Source organism: Pteronotus mesoamericanus, unplaced genomic scaffold (genome assembly GCF_021234165.1).
Source record: "Pteronotus mesoamericanus isolate MK-2021 breed Mesoamerican mustached bat unplaced genomic scaffold, CSHL_Meso_final contig_90, whole genome shotgun sequence".
NCBI classification, from domain to species: Eukaryota; Metazoa; Chordata; class Mammalia; order Chiroptera; family Mormoopidae; genus Pteronotus; species Pteronotus mesoamericanus.
In genome coordinates this window covers 17,787,614-17,806,043 of record NW_026555277.1, presented here as the reverse complement: position 1 = coordinate 17,806,043, position 18,430 = coordinate 17,787,614, and the positions used below count along the sequence as shown (strand labels likewise).

General features: G+C 37.6%; 1 protein-coding gene across 1 annotated transcript in view; it reads left to right on the top strand.

The window, feature by feature from the left end:
• Nucleotides 1–18,430, top strand: part of EEF1B2 (eukaryotic translation elongation factor 1 beta 2) — a 213,870-nt gene that overhangs the window by 132,492 nt on the left and 62,948 nt on the right. The gene's annotated exons all lie outside the window — the stretch shown is intronic.

Below are 18,430 nucleotides of genomic sequence, written 5' to 3'. Positions count from 1 at the left end.
ACATAATTTAGCACAGTATAATTTTCTCCCCCAAATCAAGTCCCTCTTATTTTTTATGATTGTATCTCATGTCAGCAGGTTATAATATTGCAAGAATTAAAATGGCAAACATTCAGTGCTATCTTTTTTACTTTTTTAAAATTGGAACAATGACTATATACTTCCATTCAGTGTGTTTCAGAGTGGCACTGTCAGTACCATGGCCTAACTGGATAATTAAAAAGAAGGAACTCTAATAAATTATCTCAACTTTTGAGTGGGGTTGACAAATGAGAAATAATTTCTTTTAAAAGCATTCCAGAGAATGAGATTCCGTAATCGTTAATCCAGATTTTAAAAACTGCCTGGTAATTTTATATACATAGCACAAACTCCTCCTGCTTTATTTAAAATGGATCTGCAAGTTTCTAACTTTCCACATTTGGATACGTGCACACACATGATCTCTGTAACATACAATCTCTGTTTTCCTTTAGCATTATTGTGTTGTAAGGGGAGAATGATCTGGCCAGTGTCGCTATATTTTTCTAGCACCTGAACCTGAAGGGTTGGTGGTTTAATATGAAAATCTAGATTATTTTATGGCCTTATCTCTTTATAATATTTTAGACATTGCTGTATTATTTTATAATGGCTTGAACTGAAATTATTGGTTTGGTAGTTTGGGCAGACCATTAATTGTTATTAACAAATTACTTAAAATCTTGATATCTGAAAAGATCTAATACAATTGACAACCCAAGTGGAGGCCCATTTGGCAAGTGAGAAACTGTATTTGTACATTAGTTTGGCTTTCCTTAAACTTGTTAAGTACTTTAATAATTCAAATAAAAGATGTTAAGATATGTAGTTTAGGCCTGAGATAATCAGAGTATGTTCAGATCTTTTATTCAGGGACACTGGTTGGGTGAGTACGGATATGTCCCATTGTCCTTAAGCCAAGGATTCTGGATCCTTTTCTATCATTAATGTTAAAGGAAAACATGAATTTCAACTATATTGTATAAATCATATTTGATTGAAGCTATATCATTGTACCATGATTTCAGAGATTAAAATGTGTTATCTTAGAATTAATTAAATATAGTGTTGTAACAGTTGATTTCTAAATGTAGTTTTATTTCAGGGGCCATTATTTAACCTGTGAGTGTGTTATGATGGTATGTTCTAATTTCTTCTAAATTTAGAACAGTAATTATGTTGTAAAATGGACAAATGTTTATATTTCTAGTTGCAAAGCAACTTTAACCTTGCCTCATATACAGATATTTTAATTTCCTTTCTTAAAATATCAGTGTAGGTCACTAGTTTAAATAATTGTCCAATTTTAATTTAGGAAGAATACTGCCCTACTGATTAGGACGTAAACAAACAGCTAACATACAAAAATATTCTACTTGTGGATATCGGTGTCTTTTTTGCTATGAAATACACACATAATTACCACAAGTACAATTAGTAGTCATTCTGCATACTTTTAATGTAAGTTTTAAAGTGAGAAATCATATGGAAATAATGTACTGTGTAATTATGATGTATCGTGATTACATCATGCAAAGAGGACAGTTCTTATAATTCAAATGATAAACACTTAAAAAAATTTACTAGCTTTTTCCCATTGGAAACTCTTATAAGTTCCAGTTTTTTAGAGGAAAAAGTTTATATTACTAAAATATTAAAGTGTACAATTCTAATGTTTTAAAAACATTTTGGAAATGTTTACCCAAGTTCCTATAATCATTATTATTTTAGAGAAGCGTGAAAACAAAAAAATTATCATTTCAGTTAAATTATAAATGAATTACTTTCAGAATTTGGTAGGTTGCAAGATGGGCCTCTTTGTCAAAATTACACTTTGGCTTAATTTGCAGATTAGGTAAAACAGTTGGATGTTTTTTTGTGTGTGTGTATTCAAGAATGCATTAAGTTCTTTTAATAGTGAAAATTGAACTACAGCCACAATGAATATTTTGTTAATCTTGTACTTGTTCAGTATCTTGCATAGATTTTTATTATAATTGTCCCAAGTTAAACAGTATGTGTGTGGACAATATTGTGTAAAGTGTGTTTGCATTTGTGCATTTAAATTATTTGTGTAAGTAGGGCTTTGAGTGACACTTTTTGGTAAAGAGAAACTATATTTAAATATTCAAGCAATTATATATTTCCATGTAAAATTAATGTGAAGACTAATGTATTTTTTATAACGCAATTTAAAGAGTAAATTTGTTTTCGAAGTTATCAAGATAAAATTTATCAAATATTGAAATTTGTCTCTACTTTCTCATGTTAGGAACTTTTTCTGGGACTACTTACGGAATTAGGGAATGATCAAAACAGAAGTTCATTTTATAAATGGTCTTAGAGATAATAAATAATAAACTGTAAATGTTGATGATGGTGAGACAAGACTGTTTAACCAAAGATATACAGGTTATGTTCAATGGAGTAGTCATTTCAAAAGATTAAAATTAAGCAAGTATTTATTAGTCTGGTGGAGTGGTGGGTTAGCAACTTTTCACTTTGTATACCTGTATTTAAAGAGTCGAACAGGATTGAGTTCAGGAGGCAGTATCTGTATCGTTACTTGACACCTGCTGGGAAGAGAACTTTGATTCCTCCTTGATAGTGTATGTTATCAAGGGCAAGAAAACATGGAAGAGCATATGTATGTCAGTGAGGTAGGTGCCTTTGGCCCCAGTGTAAGTGACTCCTGGGGTTTTTTGGTCCAGGATTATATTTAAGGTGAACGACAGCCTACTCTATAATAAAAAATTACTAGAGTAAAAGGATAACATGGAAGTCCATTCTCCATAAAGGACTTTTATATATAGAGAAAAAAATGGGAAATACTGAAAAATCATGTAATTAAGGAATTACACATCAAAATGTCAACTTTTGAAGATGAGAGGCTGAGGAAGAATCTCAACATTTCCTTATACTTTATTTAGGCCCTAAATATTAGGGGAATAATACATCTAGTATATTTCCTTTGTTTTTATCACTTATGAATATATTTTAAAGGTTCTCCCAATGTATTTTGAACTATTTATCTTGATTAGGGGTAGGTCTAGATTGAACTGTAGTTTGTTGCTGAATCTTGAAATAAGTATGGATTTGCTTTCTCCCCATGTTTATAATCTATTACATGCCTGCTACATTTTTACATGCATTTTATTTTCTACATTTTAAAGATGGGGGTGTGAGTGTACATCTTAAGGCCTAAGTGCCAGGCATTGTTCTAAGCTTTTAACCTGAATTACAGCATTTCATTTGATCTCCATAAAGCCCTTATGTGTTAGGTACTCAATAGCAAATGAGAAAATTTGAGGCATCGAGCCTCAATTTTGAGATTACAAATGAGTTGCTATTTACTGTAATAAAATCGGGATTGCAATGAATCCTCATTGCCCTCTGCATCTGCAGTCCCAGGCTACCTTCTATCTTTACAGTTTCACCTTTTCTGGACATTTCATATAAATGGCACCATCCAATATGTGGTCTTTTGTGTCTGGCTTCTTTCACTTGCCATAATGTTTTTTAGGGTCTTTCATATTGTAGCATGAGTCAGACTTCTTTTCTTATTTGATGAATAGTATTTATAATTAATTTTTAATAAAATTAAAATTCTGGTGACAGAATGTGGGTTTTCTGATAATAAATAATGATAGAAGCAGTTAGGCTTGAGGCTGTTTGTTCATACCTCTCATACCTGTTATCCTTGATGACTACCCCAATTCCAAGACCAACCAACTCTGCCTTTTTGAGTGTTTTTTATCTAATACTTGAATGCTTTCTGCTTTCTGTCTTTGACCCTTTTCCCTTTACTGCTCACCTTGATGTTCTTTTTCACTGTGCTTTGTGAATTTCATATTCAGTGTCAACACATTACTTTGTGTTCTTAGTCCTTTCACAAAAGATTGCTTGCAGGTGACCAAATGGAGAATCATGTCCAAGTTGCCCATTGTCCTAATCTACGCGTACTGTAGAGCCAGAAGTATTGATGGTACTTGTCATGGTGGACATTTTTTCTTAAAATTACTTTCCTGCATAACCACCACATCAAAATCATTGAAATAATATTATTAAAATTGATATGATAAAACTCTCTACTCCATTTACCTTATTCAGATTTTATAGATTGTCCCAAAATGTCTTCTATAGGCCCAGGATTTGATCCAGCATCACACACTGTTAGGACTTTAGTATCTTTCAGTGTGGAGCAGTTCCTCAGCCTTTCTTTATATTTAATAACTTGACATTTTGAAGTGTACAAACCAGTTTCTTTGTGGAATGTCCCTCAATATGAGTTTGTCTGATGTTTCTTTATAATCAATGCTTTTTGTGGGGGGGGGCAGTAATTTTGTGAACTTCTCAGTGTATCATAACAGCAGCCATGTGATGTCTGTTTGAATAAAAGTGGTGATTAAAGATATCCAGTCTTTGTCCTTATCCTAGGAGATAAGCATTTAGTAATTGGAAATGGAGGGGGGGATTCTGATAGACGGGGAGCTAACAGGTTTTTTTCACAACTGAATTTTGAGACAATTGATAGCAAAAATTTTATACATTTACCATCTAACTTATAGATAAGACAGTAGCTTATTCATACATTTAACAAATACTGTATCTCTGCTATGTGCCTAGCCCTCGTGGGTGCCAAGGCTCCAACATAAACCAAAGAGATCTCTCTCCTCCTTTCATTAACTGATAAGAATGAAAGAATTTCAACAGCGGTAAGTCAGTGGACTTGAAACATAATTCTTAGGCTTCAAAAGGTCATTAATAAACTTCTGTAGATAACACAGGACACCACTGTGGGGCGTTGAAAAATTCCTCAATGTACTGAGACCTATTGCAAGGCATTTCTCATCATTATCTGAAAACATTGTTTTCCCATGTTTTCATAATTGAGAATAGTTTTCCCCGTTGTGGTTTGTTGCACCGAGACAGTGTTACATAGACTCAGTTACCCATATTATCACAGCATGAAAATGACATCCTGAAGGACAGGTATATTCATCAGATGTTTAGTCTTGAGGTTGAGATAGCTTTTTTGAACTTAAAAAACAGTTTTGTTTTGTTTTTTTTTTGTTTCAAGAGTTGTTACTATTAGTCACAGACAGTGAAGTGAGTGATATATTTATCATTCATTGAGCTGAAGCTATTTTATTTGGTGAACAACTACTTGGGAATATGGGTGCTAACATGATTATTTCACCGTACCAAAGAGTAGCCTCTTACTGCTGTTTTACACAGTGGCCACCTTACATCAAGGATATATGTAGCTAATCTTTGAGGCAGCACTGATATCTATCTATAGAATCAGAAACCACTTGACCCTTATAGCTGATAATGTTTAGGTTTTCATTCTGAGTGTACTACTTAACACATCTAGCAGAACTCCAGTTGTTTTTTCCGTTCCTACAGAGAAAGAACCTCAAGTTTAACATAAAATGTGACATGACAATGTGTCTTTTGAGAAACCAGTCATACTAACCCCAAATTGCCCAGTGTAATCAGTAGCAACTGCCAGATAGCGTCTCAATTCAGGCTATTTCTCCAGCTGTACTGGATGATCATGTGAGATGGCAGAACATGAGGATAGTTCTAAGTGGCAGAATAAAATCAAGTGGCCCCTTTAAAAATGGATGACAGCTGCATCATTTTTAGTATATTTGGATCACCTGGTTAAATTACTTAGCACTTAAATTTTTATTCTTTAAAAATATAACAGCTTTATTGAAATAGAATTTACATACAGAGTTCACCCTTTTAAAGAGTATAATCAATGGTTTTTAGTATACTTAGAGTTGTGCAACTAATTCCTGTTTTAGAACATTTTCATCAGTGAAACCCCATGCACATCAGCAGTCCTTATAGTTAGTTTGATTTATTAAGCATTTGAAAGCTAAAAGAAACTGTACTTATTAACAGTTGCCCCCACCACTCCAACTTCCCTTCATCCCAGACACTAGTAGTCACTACCCTACTTTCCACCTCTATAGATTTGCCTGTTCTGCCCATTTTATAAAAATAGAATCCTACAATATATGGCCCTTTGTGACTGGCTTCTTTCACTTAGCATTATATTATTAAGGTTCATCTATGTTGTAGCATGCATCAGTACTTTATTACTTTGTATTGCCAAGTACATTTTTTGGATATACTTTTATATTTTTGGGGTTTTGTCAGTTTCTCCAGGAGGTCTTTCTGGCTTGTATAACTGGGAAATATGAGGTGGATGTGGCTTTTATTTCTGTATCCCTGCAACTTGGCAACTGGCCTAGCTTGGTGTTGCCGTCCTTCAGCACTCCCTTCCGGATGCCCCATTTTGCACATTTGCACACCATCTATCTTACTATGTTGAGAGATTCATAATGGAGAAGGCAAGAATATTTAGTAAACATGGTGTTTCCATCCAGACTGCAAACATAGCGTTATATTTCCTTCCTCTCTTCCTCTCTTTTTTACAAAAAATAAAAAAATAAATAAAACTTAATAATCTGTTTCCTTTGATCATCAATTTTAGCCATATTCATTTCCCTCTTCCCTTCCCCTTTTTGAAGGAGAAATTTTTTTTAAGGAAAGGTGGCAAGAATATGCCAGGTACCCTGGAGTGGTGTGGCTCAGGTGGTTGAATGTCATCCTGCAAACCAAAAGGTTGCTGGTTCGATCCTCGGTCTGGGCACGTCCCTGGGTTGCAGGTTCAGTCCCGTCCCTGGTCAGAGCACATACAGAAGGCAAGCAATTGATGTTTCTTTCTCACATTGATGTTTCTCTCTCTCTCTTTCTCCCTCACTTCCCCTAAATAAAATAAAAAATAAATAAAGATATGAGACACAGACGAAATGTGTTCAGACACTAGTGTGCCCTGATATAACTTAAAAGTGTGCCAAGTGATTATTTTTAAGCAACAATATCTGAAGGCTTCTGAACAAAACCATGAGACCCACAAGAGGTCAGGCAAGGCCGCAGGGCACTTTCTATTATTCAAACAAGCTTTCCTATATTGGAGGTAACTTCTTTCTAATAGAAAATGCATACTGTGTCTGTTGAATTAAAGATATTGATGAGAATTCTTTTGAAGAAAAATGGCCACTTTATTTGAAGTGTTAATCATGGATGACTATCTTCTCAGATGTTGTTGATTTTACTGTTTCCAAATGTTGTGGCTTAAGTTATGTAAATTTAAACCCTCTGGAATAGGCATGTTCTTTTTTTTTCTATGTCCTTTTCGATCAGAAACAGCTAATTTTCCTTACCATAAGTGAGACTATGGGCAAAATTCCTTTTAGTTGTGTGCAGGTATACTGTGGCAACAGATTTTTTAATATAAGAGGGTAAGTGCCTAAGTATTTTTAGTGCAAATTTTATTAACTCAAATTACTCTATGGAATGATCCTGAATCCTGATATCCTTCCTCAACCTCTGTCCAATAGAAAAGCTTCTGATTACATCTTCAATACATGGCCTATCTTTCTTTTGGACATAGACAAGAGTTTATATTATATAGTACTTAGGATTTAGTATTCATGCCAAAGGAATTTCCTTTTCCATCTGAACCACAATAAAACCCCATGGAAATCATTCAAACATTTGCTTGAGATGCAAGTGCATGGTGTTAAGTGGAGGCACTGAGAACTCATTCTGAGTAAAGGAAGCGGTCCCATTCCTTAAGCAGAGTCCATTCTGGCTGTCAATTGCCCCAGTCTCTGAATGACCATAGTGACCCTGCAGCTGGGCCAGGGAGAGTAACACAGTGAGGTTGGCATCAACTCTATCTCCCCACTTCCTCTTGGCTGCCAGATCCTAATACAATGTTGTATTAAATATTTACTTACAATTTCTGCGATGCTGGTCATCTTCCCTCCTGTGACCTAGTCTAGAACTTCATCACCTTGTCTCTAATTTATGCAAAAAGAAGTGGGGACTCCTGGAATAATGGAATGAATACCTCTGCAAAATTTTCCCTTCATAAAAACACTGGCAAAATCAACTTTTTCCGACTGGAAATTAACCAAAAGCTTGCAATAATATGAGAAATGTTTATGCAAGGAAACTATTGAATCTCAAATGGTGGGCTTCAGGGCGTTTTAACCTGTCCTGCTCCTCTTACCCTTTCCCCAGCAGCCTTGCAGCTACTGGAAAGGGCACACTGTGTATGAAACGCCTCACAAAGTCCTGTCTTCAGAACATGGACCCTATTTGATGCGTTTTACAGCTCTCTGGAAAAGCTCAGTGAGGAGCTGTAAATTTTGTCCTGACTTTGAGTTAATCTGCGGAAAAGCCCCATGCTCGGGGTATTTGTTGAAAACAACCAGTGGCAGTTGTTTAAATCACAGCTCTGAGACCAGCTGAGAGAAACAGGATGGAATGTCTTGTCTATGGGGGGTTTTGAAAAACTCTAACATATTCCTGGGGATCTAAAAGTTTACAAATGTGCAAAGCAGTGTCCATTGTGTACATTCCTGGGAAAACTTGAGATGGCCTCAGTCTCTCACTTCTGGCCGACTAGAGGCCCTGCACAAGCAGGAAGTGACAGCCAAGGCAGAGCTGCAAACTGCCTGAGTGTCAAGGTCATGCCCTATCATACTTACACACAGAGCTGCTCAGCAAAGGAAGGAATGTTTATTAGTTCAAGGCATTTAAGAAAATCTCTGGTCAGAGAATTCAGTAGCTATACACTACAGAGAATAACAAATTTTTAAAATTAGTGCAGAAAGGTCACTAAAGTAACAAATAGCAACAAAAACAAAACAATAAAAACACACAGGGTGGGAGAAATCTGACTTACAGAGTTGTCACATTATATTATCTATAATATTGTTTTCAATGAAAAAATTTTAAATATTTTCAAAGAAACAGAAAAGTATGGTTGATACACAGGAAAAAAAAAAGTCTATTGAAACTGTCCTTGAGGGGTCCAAATGCTACACTTACTAGACAAAGACTTTAAATAAGTCCTAAGTATAATATAGATATATAATTTATGACTTAAATATTTATATAAACATTTATAAATATTAATTGAAGAAATATATAAATATAAAGAACTAGAGGAAATCATGTCTAAAGAATTAAAGTATGAGAATAAGTTTTACCAGCTAGAAAATACCAATAAAGAGAAATTGGAAAAAGAACCAAAAAGAAGTTCTTGAGTTGAAATGTTTTTATATATTTTCCTATAAAAGCTTATACAGACTTTTGTATAAGAAGTCAAGATGGAGGGTAGGTAGACATGCTTCTCCTCCTCGTGAAAACACACAAAAAAATTACAGCTAAATCTCAAAACAAATAACACCCAGACTATCAGAAAATTGAACTGTGTGGAAGTCCAAAACCAAGGATTTAAGGAAGCCACATCATCTAGATGAGTACAAGGGGTGGAGATGGGTGGAGAGGCGAGGAGATGTGGTGTGGCACAGATAGGCAGAGGTGGTGGTGGAATGGGCATGGGTGGTCCCACATTTATGTGTTGTAGATAAAAATTGGGAGGGATCCCTTGGGAGCAAGCAATTCCAGCCCCAGACCAGACTGCACAGCCCAGGGTTCCAGCATCAGGAAGATAAACTCCCATAGCTTCTGGCTGTAAAAACCAGCAGGGGTTGGGGTGGTGGGAAAAAATGCTGGATTTCCCAGAAACTCCAGTTAAAGAGCCTGCATAGTCTAAGAACATATGCAAACTCATGCACTCTTGGATTCAGCACCAGGGCAACAGCTAAAAGGGCACCAGCCACATATGGGGAGTGGGCAACATGACTGGAAATGGAGCACATGCTGGGCAAACTTCCAGAAGCTGTATAGCAGCAGCACAGTCTCTTCTCTGAGTCCTCCTCCCACACAGAGCCACAAAGCAATGAAGTGGGTTGCTCCATCCTTGCGATTACCTAAGGCTCCGCCCTACATAGTTTACAGGTGCCTTTTACAGTGAGTCAAAGAAACTTTACTGAATACACAGAAACAAACACAGGGAGGCTGCCAAATTGAGGAGACAAAGAAATATTGCCCAAATGAAAGAACAGAATAAAAATGCCAAAAAGGAACTAAGTGAAATGGAGATAACCAGCCTATCAGATGTAGAGTTCAGAACACTGGTGATCAGGATGCTCCAAGAACTCATTGAGTTCAGCAGCAACATAAATGAAGAAATGAAGGTTACACTAAATGAAATAAAGAAAAATCTACAGGGAACCAACAGTGAAGAGAAAGAAGCTGGGATTCAAATCAATGATTTAGAACATAAGGAAGAAATAGGCATTCAACCAGAACAGAAAGAAGACACAAGAATTTTTTAAAAATGAGGAGAGTATAAGAGGACTCTGGGACACCTCCAAATGTGGCAACATCCAAATTGTTGGGATGCCAGAAGGATAAGAGGAAGAGCAAGAAATTGAAAATTCATTTAAAAAAATAATGAAAGGAAACTTCCCTAATTTGGCAAAGGAAATAAAGATACAAGTCCAGGATGCTCAGAGATTCCCAAACAAATTGGACCCAAAGGGGAACACACCAAAACACATCATAATTAAAATGTTAAAGATTAAAGATAAAGAGAGAATCTTAGAAGCAGCTAGAGAAAAGCAGAGAGTTCCCTAGAGAGAAATTCTCATAAGACTATTAGCTGATTTCTCAAAAGAAACTTTGCAGGCAAGAAGGGACTGGCGAGAAGTATTCAAAGGGATGAAGAGCAAGGACCTACAGCAAAGATTATTCTATCCAGAAAAGCTATCATTTAGAATGGAAGGGCAGATAAAGTGCCTCCCAGACAAGGTAAAGCTAAAGTTCATCATCGTTAAGCCATTATTATAGGAAATGTTAAAGGGACTTATTTAAGAAAAAGGAGATCAAAACTATGAACATTAAAATGGCAAGAAATTCACAACTACCAAAAACTGAATCTAAAAAAAAAAACAAACTAAGCAAACAAGCAGAACAGGAACAGAATCATAGATATGGAGATTATTTGGAGGGTTATCAGCTGGGAGAGGGAAGGGGGAAAAGGTACAGAGATTAAGAAGCATAATTGGTAGGTACAAAATAAACAGGAGGATGTTAAAAATAGTATAGGAAATGGAGAAGCTGAAGAACTTATGTGGAGAACCCCCGGACATGAACTAAGGAGGGGGATTGCTGGAGGAAAAGGGGTACCAGGCAGAGAGGCACAGGGGGAAAATTGGGACAACTGTAATAACATAATCAATAAAATATACTTAAAAACCACAAAAAGAAAAGCTTATACATCTTGTCTTCTTTACTCGGTTATGTAGGTTCCTTTTAGATGTAGTAGCTATTGTGTGCATTACACTTTTTGTCTCTCAATATGTCCAGTGTAATATATGTTTTTTCTAATTAGCACTGAGCATATATAATTTGTGAATATGTATTTATTGTATGCCTATCTTCCCTAATAAGCTTGAATATTTCATGAGAATGGGGCCTTGTCTACTTTACTCATCAATATCTACTTAATATCTGGCTGCCAGTACGTTTTCAAAAAGTATGTGTTGAATAAATAAATTACAAACAAATTAATGAATGAAAGGAACTATGATTTGATGAACATCTGTTACATATTATTATACTGTGCTAGATTTATTTTTATTATCTAAATTAGTCTTCACAACCACTCTGGGATGGGTATCATTATGCTTATAATTCTGTCACTGATTTTCTTATCTTGGAGGTGGGGAAGATCATTAGTAAAAATTGGTTTAGTTAGCATACTGTAAGCATTTAAATGATCTCTAGACCAGGAAGTTCTGGACCTCCCTGATTCCCCCTACTGAGCATGATTGGCTGAGTGGTTTTCTTCTAACTTTTGCAAATAGGCATTCACATAACTCCAAATGTTTGTTGGAGTCTTGACATAAGATTCATGATAATAGACTCTGTGTGGGGCCTATAGGAGAACGACTCCACTCGGCACCCTGGTAACCTTACACATACCCACATAAGTCATGCAGGCAAAGGCCTGAAGCACAGTTAATAGGAGTCTTGGCAGAATGCCTTATTGTTCTCCCAGAATGCAGAAGAATAGAAGGTCTTCGATGAGCTATCACCTTTGAATTTCTCCTTGCCTTGGGATACTGCTGAGGTCTGAAGCTTTCTGCCTTGCCCCTTTGGAATATAGCTGCAGACTACAAAACCACTTAGCTGCAGTCTAGAATTAGCTCTGCAACAATGGGATGTCCCACAGCTTGTGTTGCAGTATTCTGGTCCTAATTGTTTGGAGGTCATCTTTTTTGCTGTATGGGACAAAGATAACAGGGACCTGGAGTTTTCACTACTCTTTTGCTGTCAACGTAAATAATAAGCTGTCTACATCTAAAAAGGCCGAGTGTCTCTTTACCAGCTGAACCGGTCAGCCAACCTTGGCCGTGGCCTTCCTTGCTGCTGCGTGCTTTCTTTCTTTCCTTTTTTTTTATCGTTTATACTGTTACAGTTGCCCCAACGTTTCCTGCCTTCGCCCTGCTGTGTGCTTTACGGGGCGCTGACCCCTGAGTGGGAGTCCTCACACCCCAGACCTGAGGGGCGCCTCTCCTTCACCGGGCTCAGCCTCCCCTTCTCCAGGTCTTCATCATTTCTCCCAGATACCTTTTAATTTTCAAGACTTTGTCGTGGGGTGTGAGTCACTTTTTGGAAAAATATTGAAAAAGTCAAGTAGAAAAATATCCTGATGATGGAGAGGCAAAAAGTCATGCAAAGGTATATACTTGGAGTGACGGCTTGCTGTTTGTTCTTTTTTTTCATGATAGGCCTTGAAGTAAATACACATACAGGGTCTGGCACAAGTAATGTCCCCTTTTTATTACAAAATCTTTTATTAAAAGTCATAAGCATGTGATTCTGTAACATAACAATATCACACTCAAGCATACCATATGATGTTTTAGGTGAAATGTTCAAATTAAAACTATAAATTATTACACCTATATTGTTACCCTACTAACGAACTCAAGCAGGCCTTATTTCTGTCGGACCCTGTATATAAAAAGTATACATAGTAATTTATATAATTTATTAGACTTTAATAAATTATATAGTATAAAGTGATCATTTATTATATACTAATATCATTTAGTATTATATATAATGAATATTATATATTTATAAAATAGATATTAAAATAAAAAATCTAGCATTGGGATTCTGGAAGAGCTAATCTCTTGTCAATTCCCATGCAACTTTTGGCTTCTTATTATGCAAAAGAAGTTCCTTTCTCTTTTCTTTTTTGAATTTCATTAAAAATCCACTCTAATAAATTGCCATTGCAGGGTCCTATGAGAGAGGGGGAGTGCATATGTGTTCACATGTGTGTTTTTTTCGTATCTAGGAGAGGTGAGGGAGGGAGATAGTACTATTACATGGGAGAAAATCATGACCTAGAGGGGTTAGATCAATTATAATGACTCAATAATCAATTAGTGTTGAAGGAACATTGTTTTCCTAAGCAGGATATCTGATGTGCTATTCTGCACCTGTGTATCCTTATCAGAGGTTTCTGAGGACACTGTGTTTGGCGACTAGTTTTTCTTTAGGTTAGTTACAAGGGAGCTCAGGACACTTTTATTTCTAAGAACTCTCCAACTACCTGAAAGTCACTTGAAAAGTTGACTTACTGACGATATTCAAGTCAGATGGCGAGTGACTCTTTAAGAACGAAAAACAAAAATAAAAACACAACTTTAAGAAATTAGCAGGGGAAAGTGGTGGAGGGAAGGTGGAGACAATTGTATTTGAACAAAAAAAAATTAAAAAATATATAAAAAAAGAAATCTAAGATAGCAGATAAAATGAATTTACCTGTTTATTGTAGAAAATATTGAAGCTATGGAAAAACTGAGAAAATTGAAATTATCCATGGTCCCATCATTCAGAAATAACACAGTTGGTATTTTTATGTATGTCTTCCAGATACACATTTTAATGAAATGACCCTGTAAATGGTGTATGGAGTATTGTTTTGTAACCAACTTGTCCTTCTGCTAAATACATGTGAACATCTTCCCTTGCCATATTTTTCTACAATATTTTTTAAATGGCTGTGCAGTATATCATTGCACAGATGACAAAATATTTATTTAAATGGCTCTCGATTGTTGTTTTCAGTTTATTTTTTCAAGTATAAAACTCCTGCAACCAATATTCCTGTGGATAAAGCTTTTTGAATATTCATGATTATTTTATTGGGGTAAGTTCCTAGAAATAAAATTGTTAGAACAAAACCCATGTGCATTTTTAATAAGGACTTTTTCTAATATATTCTAAATTGATTTTTATAATTAGTTGTTCTACTAAAAATATGCAACCGAGAGTTTACATGTAGCTCTTTCTTATATTCATCCATAGTAAGAAGCTGAGGCTAACTTTCATATTGTCATGTCGTGAAAGGCAATTCCATTGAGGAATGAAAGCAATATAGTACAGATACACATTTTTCTGTTTGTCCATCTTTTTAAAAATTCTGTCTGCCCTTTGAGTCTGTAAGTTCCATAAAAGAAAGGACTTTTTTTTTAATGGTTTGTTTATTGCTGTGTTTCCAGTGTCTGGATCTAGCACAGAGTAGGTTCTCAATAAATAGGTTTCGAATGAATAAAATAATGACTCTGGGCTTCTTATAGCTAATACAATACACGTTGAAGTCATTAATGAGTGCTTGGCTTTCATGGTGTGAGGTAGAGCTCCATCGGTGGGGTAGTGGTAAAGCAGGAAATAGAAGTTAATTATATTGTATTAGTTGGTGAGGAAAATTTTAATTATTTCATATGTCAGTTCAGCTCCTCCAGGAAGAAACACTGGGCTAGAGTTAGAAATCCAAAAGGCTTATTGTGAAACATGCTTGTCCCATAAAATGCCTGTGAAATACAAAGAGAAGGGGGAGTAAGAGTAGGTCGAGTGTCTTCAGATGTCAGCTAATGTGAAAGGAGAGGAGGAAAGAAAGGGTTGGGTGAGAAGAGCCACAGAATGTGGTGCAGTGTGATAAAGCCCTGCGCGGCCCAAGGGAGCTGCAGTACAAAGGTGACTCGTAGAAGAGTTCCACATTGGACAAATATGACTCAGTCATTGGCTGGCAGCTGTCCAGGAGGCTTATTGGCTCAGCTCCAACATTTAGTGGGTCGTGAAGGTGTCGCAACTAGAGGCTGTCAGCTAACTATACTCCTAACTGCTGACCCGCAGGTTCTTTTCAAAGGGAGATCCAAGAGGTGCACCTCCATGGTTAAGGTTACTATTGTCCTGCCCTTGAGCCATGCAGATCCACTTCTCCATAGACATTTGGGAGCAGCTTCACCAGGGTTTGTTACACGGTACTGCCTCTAAGCTTGCTCCTTCGCAGGCTATTTCACTGTTCTTGTGGGCTGGTTGCTTTTTGGGTGGTATTGTGTATGACATGACCAGTGGACACCCTGGTCATGGGCCCATTACTCTACTTCCTTTACTGTGAAGTAGGTTGGATGTTATATCATGTGTGATTTCATAGCTTCAGATAAGTCAGTCTAAGTCCCCAGATTTTGATGCTGGAGGAAAGGTGGAGGCACGAAAGATAACCATTTACTTGAAATAAGTGTTTCTAAGAGAATGAATCACTCACTGGTCTTTCCAGGACATGAGGGGTCCAAAGTAGTCAATTTGCCATCAGTCGGTTCCATTGACAAATAGTGCCATATCACAGGTTTAAAAGTGGTCTCTATTGTTGGCAGGTTAGACCGTCAGAGGTGACAGTATCTAGATTGGCCTTGGTGAGTAAACATTCATGCTGGAGGACCCCCGTGCAACCTGTGTCTCTGAGATGGTGACTACTTACTTAAATGCCCATCTCTCCGTTCTCAGATGATGGATGGTGAAGGCTGGCTAATGTTGGCTGGCTGAGCCATTTTATTACTTGATTGTTCACTGCCTCTTCTGTGGGGGATGCTTTCTGGTGAGCATTGATATGTGATACAAACATCTTTATACTTGTGCTCATTCCCATATATCCATCCACTTGCCTTGACTTCAGAACACTTTGCTCCAAACTTCCAGAATTTTCCTTTTAGTCCCTTGACCAGCTTACTAGGCCAAGGTTTGTTTGATTCTATATATATTCTCACCACAGACTATTTCTCCTTCCACACAAAGTGAATGATCAGGTGAACAAGTTGAAAGCTCTAGCCATTGTAAAGATTTTCCCTGTCTTTCAACTTCACGTCTGAATGGGAATATGATGTAGCGTCTATCTATTTCAGCTTTCTTCCAGACTCAGAGATAACACAAACTCAGGTTTTCTCCTCTTGCTTCAGCTGGTCATGTGGGACTGTCTATATGCTCATGAGGTGTAAACTAAATGAGGAACATTTGTACCACCATGGAAGATAAATAAGAGTCTGGACTACTCCATCATTCAGTTTACACATGCTCTCTGGTCTTGCTTGAGCTAGATGCCGGGTGTACCTCTTCCATCTCATAAGGGGCTTCTGCTGGGCAGTTATGTGCACTACCTGGTGTCTAATATTTCAGGGGCCTCTTACCACCATTGCTTTTAATGAGACATTCTCTGTGACTGCCTCTCCTACAGTCAGCCCTTACCTGTAGAGGAGGACCACTACTGAATTTTTCAGTGATGTTGAGGCCCCTCTCACTAATACATTTCTGATGGCCTTTGGGAACCATGTGTCCTCCAGGTTCTCCTGCAGAACTTAATCCTCAGACTTGTCTTCCAGACCCACGTGATATATACATCCTAGCATGTCCAATTCCTTGAGACTTTCAGTTACTTTGTCCTCCTGCCATAGCAACTCATGCATTTCAAATTCACTTGGCATAGGCTGTTGCTTTCTCCAGATTTTTAGAGCTGCCCTACTAGTGAATTTGCCACATTCCTTTGGGTCCTTCCTCATGAGGTGTTAATCTTGTGTTCTGAGATAGTGACCCTAAGTCAATAAATTCTTGCTTGTACAGGGGTTGATCAGGCACACACAAATCCAATCCTAAGGCTTCTGCTAGTACATCCTGGTGAATCCTTGCAGCACGTTAGAGCGTTATCTTCCCTTTCCTTATCATTTCCAGCTCACACCCAGTTGTGTTATCGTGGGATTTCATCCCAGTGATTGATCTGGCAGCCCAGTGAGGAGACAAGGTCAACTTCTGAAGGGGGACCGGTTGCCTTGCAGGGAGAGAGGTCTCTGCAATATTTTTCTGCACAGATCAAGTCCCAACTCACTATTGGGCCTCATGGAGGAAATGTTAACTGTTTTTTAGAGATTTTATTTGTTTGTTTTTAGAGAGAGGGAGAGAAAAAACAAACATCAGATCAGTTGCCTCTTGTGTGCCCCCAACTAGGAACTGGCCAGCAACACAAGTATGAGTGCTGGCCTGGAATTGAACCAGCAACCCTTCAGTTTGTAGGATGATACCCAACCCACTGAGCTACACCAGTCAGGAAAAAATACTACCTCTAAATGGGGAGGCATAGGTAGTATCTGAAGTCTCTGAGCGTTCAGGGTAGGCTACAGAGCCAAAATCTTTTAGGAATCCATCTCTATCCCAGGTTTCAGAGCCTGTATTTTCCAGTCAGAGGCCTGATCTTAGCATAACAGACTGGCCTTGGCTGAGTATTCAATCATCTTTGAAGTTTGGCTACTCTGAATTTGTTCCACAGCTGTGTCTGTTTTCTCACTGCAGGAGATCCGTTTCTTTGTAAGTTGTCAGAGAGGTCCTTTGGCTCTCATGCTTAGTTTTTAAATGTTAACTGCCTTCAGTTTCTATTTATCCCTTCATATCCCTTAGTAATAACCAGCCAACTCCATTGCCCTTGTATGCATTATTCGCTCTCAAATGCTTGATTTATTGCACTGGCCAGAGAAGTCTCTTCTGCCAGAACTCTCTCCTGAGTCACCACTGGTGAAAGTTTCATGAATAGGCTGCTACCTTGCACCAGTGACCATCAATGCGTCTGGGGCAAAGAACCATCATTTGCAGCTGGGCAGTGAGTAACGCACCTTGCTATTTGCTGCGTGGGACCACTCAGCATCAATGGACTGAACTTGTATCCTCTGAGAAGAATATGTCAAGCCCAAGTTGGCCATACAAAAGATTTACAGGAGTGACCCTATGAAATATAAAAGGGAGAGGGATAGGAATAAGTAGATAAGGAGAGGGAAAAGGATGATGAATTAAGTAGGAAGAGCGAAAACTCATTCAGCTCAGTGGAGAGCTCAGACGTAAGGATGGGTGGTAGAGCAGTCCCACAATGTGCAGATGACCAGTGCCTTGTTTGTACGCCTGCCCTGCTCAGCTATTGCCTTGGGCTGCCAGGGAGAGTGTGGCACATCCTGAAGTTGCTGTAGCTGGAGGATGTCAGCTAATTGCATGCCTTATGCTGACTGGCAAGTTCTTTCTCAAAGGCAGATTCAATTGGCACACATCAATGGCTGCCATACCACATCAGTTA